Source organism: Ursus maritimus (genome assembly GCF_017311325.1).
Source record: "Ursus maritimus isolate PB19 chromosome X unlocalized genomic scaffold, ASM1731132v1 scaffold_X1, whole genome shotgun sequence".
Lineage (NCBI taxonomy): Eukaryota > Metazoa > Chordata > Mammalia > Carnivora > Ursidae > Ursus > Ursus maritimus.
Window position 1 is genome coordinate 29,910,262 of NW_024423319.1, and position 4,455 is coordinate 29,914,716.

Below are 4,455 nucleotides of genomic sequence, written 5' to 3' on the forward strand. Positions count from 1 at the left end.
TATATGCACTTTACAACAAAGTGTCACAATACAGGAGGCAGAAACCGATAAAAATGCAGAGAGAACAAGATAACCCACTATTAACGGGAGGGATTTCAACACTCCCTCAATTAGTAACTGACAGATCCAGTAGGCAGAAAATCAGTAAGGACATAGCTGAACTCAACAGAACCATCCATCAATGGATCTACTTGACATTTTATTTGTAATTTTTTCCCAGCTTTATTTTTAATTGACAAAATTGTATATACTTAGAGCGTGCAATACGATTTGATACACGTACACACTGTGAAACGATGGTCACAATTACGGTAACTTCAACGCATCCCTCACCTCACGGTTACCTTTTCTGTGGGCAGAAAGAAGGCTGAAGATCTCTTCTCTTAGCAGAATCTCTTCCTTGCAAATCTGTTCTCTCCTTCTAGACTCTAGGCTTCTGCCACCACCACGTTCTGCCAGATCTTCCAAGAGGTTCCAGGAAGCAGCCTGATGCCCCTCCTTGTATGTCGTGGAGCCAGAGGTACCGGAGCAGCGCTGTATGTCTTGCACCTGCTATTCGTTCAGTCCAGAACCCTGGACCAAACTGGGTCTCAATAAGCAATACACGTTCTACTCAGTGAAGGTAGATTACAGCAACCTGAAGAAGGTCCAGACTTCTCAACGAAATGTTTCACTATGAAGCTGCTTAAAACGAAGGTCTTCCAGAAGCCACCTGCACAATTTTCCACTTATCCAGGAAATAGTTCCCCTCTAAATGCACGAAATCATTAATAAATATCTGAAACTTGAAAAAAAGAGAAAAAGATAGGCTCTCTTAGCAAATGTCAAGTATACAATACAGTATTACTAACTGTGGTCAGCACACCAAACATCAGCTCCCCAGAACTTACTTTTGACCAACATCTGATTTCCCCCAGCCCCAGCCCCTAGCAACCACCAACTCTCTGTTTCTATGAGTTTGACTTAATTTTTTTAGATTCCACGTATGAATGAGATCATACAGTATTTAGCTTTCTCTGTCTGGCTTATTTCACTTAGCAAAATGCCCTCTGGTTTTATCCAGGTTGTCACAAATGACAGCAGATATATATAGGTATGTATATATCTCACATTACATATATCTCCCACGTTTTATACATATTTCTTTATCTGTTCATCCATCTACAGACACTTAGGGTGTTTCCATGTTTTGGCTACTGTGAATAATTTGAATAATGTGAATAATTTGAATAATGTGAACTCCCAAAAACATGGGAGTGCAGATATCTCTTCAAGATACTGATTTCATTTCCTTCAGATATATACCCAGAAGTGGGATTTTTAGATCATTTGGAATTCAATTTTTAATGTTTTGAGGAACCTCCATACTGTTCTTCCATAGTGGCTGCACCAATTTACGTTCCCACCAACAGTGCACGAGGCTTCCCTTTCCCCCACCTCCTGGCCAACGCCTGTTATCTCCTGTCTTTTTGACAGCAGCCATCCCAACAGGTGTAAGGTTGTCAGAGAAAGGAACATTTCCCCCTTCCCCTCTTAGTTCTTTTGGTGGGTTGGCTGAATAATTAAAATGACACAAGACAGTAGGGCGCCTGGGTGGCGCAGTCGTTAAGCGTCTGCCTTCGGCTCAGGGCGTGACCCCGGCGTTCTGGGATCGAGCCCCACATCAGGCTCCAACGCTGGGAGCCTGCTTCTTCCTCTCCCACTCCCCCTGCTTGTGTTCCCTCTCTCGCTGGCTGTCTCTGTCAAATAAATCAATAAAATCTTAAAAAAAAATGACACAAGACAGAATAATAGGAGAAAAACAAATTTAACTATATACCTGCGGGAAATCCCCATAAACATAAGACATTCCAAAGACAGGCAAAGTGAAGTTATGTATGCCATCCTGAACTAAGGAGAAGCAGGTAGGGAACTGAGATTTCAAAGGGAAGGAAAGCCATTCACAGGAAGATGAAAAAGAATAAATGTTTGGTAAACAGGTATTTGCTGGGCCATAAAGCAATAAGATGCACGAGGAATTTTAACACGCAGACTTTGCTCGGTTCCTCCTTGTCTGCCACACGGTAGTCACATTACACTGTCATCATCTAGGATGGTAGCTCGTTTCCAGGAAGAGGCCCTCTACCTCAATTCTTTCAGGCAGTGGTAAAGGTAAAAAGAAAAACTTCCTGAGTCTTCTGTTTCTTAAAAATAATCAGCCTAAGTTAATCCTCATGCCAAAGAGACACATTCTGGGGTGGCAAATGTTGCTCCCCCAGAAGGTGAGATCTTATTGTGCTTTTGATTTGCATTTTCCTGATGAGGCGTGGTGCTATGTGCCTGACTTCTCTGGAAAACTGTCCGCCCAGGTCCTTTGCCCATTTGTTAACGTTACTTGTTATTTCCCTGTTGAATTTTAGGAGTTCCTTATACATTTTATTTTATTTTTTTATTTTTTTTTTTTAAAGATTTTATTTATTTATTTGACAGAGAGAGAGACAGCCAGCGAGAGAGGGAACACAAGCAGGGGGAGTGGGAGAGGAAGAAGCAGGCTCATAGTGGAGGAGCCTGATGTGGGGCTCGATCCCATAACGCCGGGATCACGCCCTGAGCCGAAGGCAGACACTTAACTGCTGCGCCACCCAGGCGCCCCTCCTTATACATTTTAGATGTTAACCTCTTAGCAGACATATGGCCTGCAAATATTTTCTCCTTTTCATTCTGCTGGTTTCCGTGGTTGTGAGCGGCTTTTTAGGGTGAGGTAGTCCCACTAGTTTACTGCCACTTTGTTGCATGTACTTTGGTGTCACAGCCAAGAAACCAGCGTCAGAACCAACACCAAGAAGCTTTTTTTCCCCATGTTTTCTTCCGACAGCAGTGGCAGCCCATGCACGTGGGCCCAATCTAGGATGGTTTCCGATGTGGGGCCAAGGGCAGCCACCCCAAAACGTGCCACTTTGGCATACTGATAATTTTAAAGAGAAGTTACAGCTCATATAAGGATACTCAGACCATCTTGTCCCCAAGAAAGCAAGAATCAGATCTCCCCTGAGAAAAATACCCTCCTTGTACTAAGAGGTGAAAAAAAAAAACCCTTGAAACCAGAGATAGAGACTTTAAAGCCGGAAAACTGTAGAAAAAAAACCTTGTGGTGTTTTTTTTTTCCTAATCTACTACCTCAGCCTAAATTCCACTTAGAATTCCCCACTAATTAAAGCTCCAAACACCTGTTTTCTTTATCCTGTCAACTCCTCACAAGTTTATCGTATCTGCTTCGGTCATTTCTTTAGGTCTCAGTTTCATTACTGGGCCTCTGTGCCCACGTAAGGACACTGGTTGTTTGGTGTTTTTTTTTTTTTCCTATCAACCTGTCTCATGTAAGTTTAATTTAGTCCAGCTAGAAGGCCTTGAAGGGTAGGGAAAGAATTTTTCCTTCCCTACACTGACTTCCCAATGGCCATCTTCTTGTGGATCTGAGAGGCATATCTGCTTGCTCTGGGGTAAAGGATACTTCAGTCTCCGTGTGTGGTTGGCAATCACTATCTGCCTGTTTGTGATGTTCCCCCCTTGTCCGCTCCGGCACGGAGCTCTGCCCATCATACGGAGCACCCCTTACCACACTCGGTAAGGGAAAGGTCTCTCTCAGCTTGGGGGGGCAGCGGCACCCTGTTCTGTTGTCAGTAGTCAACCAGGAGGAGCCGACCGTGAACAGGCTCGTTGGTCGTCCAGGAAGCCTTCATATCTGGGACCTCACTGGGCTGGTGGAGGCAGTGTCTCCTTGGGAAATACGCCAGGGACCAGAGAGACACTCCTGAGATCTTTTCTTGGAGTTAGGAGACCTCATCTGGGCCGAGTTTTGTTCATTCCTGTATGTACCATTTATATCTTAGTACGGAAGACTCTCGAACCACCTCCACCAGGTGATTTGAGACATCTGCTTGCATCCATGACATGACTGGGATTTCTGGTCTTAAGATTGCCTCACAGCCATCGTTCATGCGCTCAGTATCCACGAAAGCCCAACAGCGGGCCACTAATTCTGTCCTGAGCTGACTAAAGACACTAAGACTTCGGGGCTCCCGGATTCATCTCCTGACTCACCAGGAGAGGCAGAGAGTCGTCACCAGGCACACCCCAGTAGGACCATCTATCACGTCCCCCATGACCTGGTACTGGCCCAGAGTTCCTTAGTGGGGAGCACATCAATCTCCTCCTTTGAGGACCCCGTTATTGAGCAACAAGGCCCAGAGCTGTCTTTGGAAAAAGCTCTTGCCCAGAAAGTCCACAAGAGGGCTCCTAATCGCCATTTTTTTTTTTTAAAGATTTTATTTATTTATTTGACAGAGATAGAGACAGCCAGAGAGAGAGGGAACACAAGCAGGGGGAGCGGGAGAGGAAGAAGCAGGCTCATAGCTGAAGAGCCTGATGTGGGGCTCGATCCCATAACGCCGGGATCACGCCCTGAGCCGAAGGCAG

General features: G+C 45.0%; 1 long non-coding RNA gene across 3 annotated transcripts in view; it reads right to left on the reverse strand.

Annotated features, from left to right (window-relative positions):
• Positions 1 to 206: 206 nt before the first annotated feature.
• The window catches only part of LOC103680212, a 73,206-nt gene continuing 68,957 nt past the window's right edge, over positions 207 to 4,455 (reverse strand). For all 3 annotated transcript variants that reach the window (XR_573073.2, XR_573072.2, XR_005834534.1), the window contains one exon: positions 207 to 784. This is a non-coding gene — a long non-coding RNA (uncharacterized LOC103680212). The remainder of the gene's footprint in view (positions 785 to 4,455) is intronic.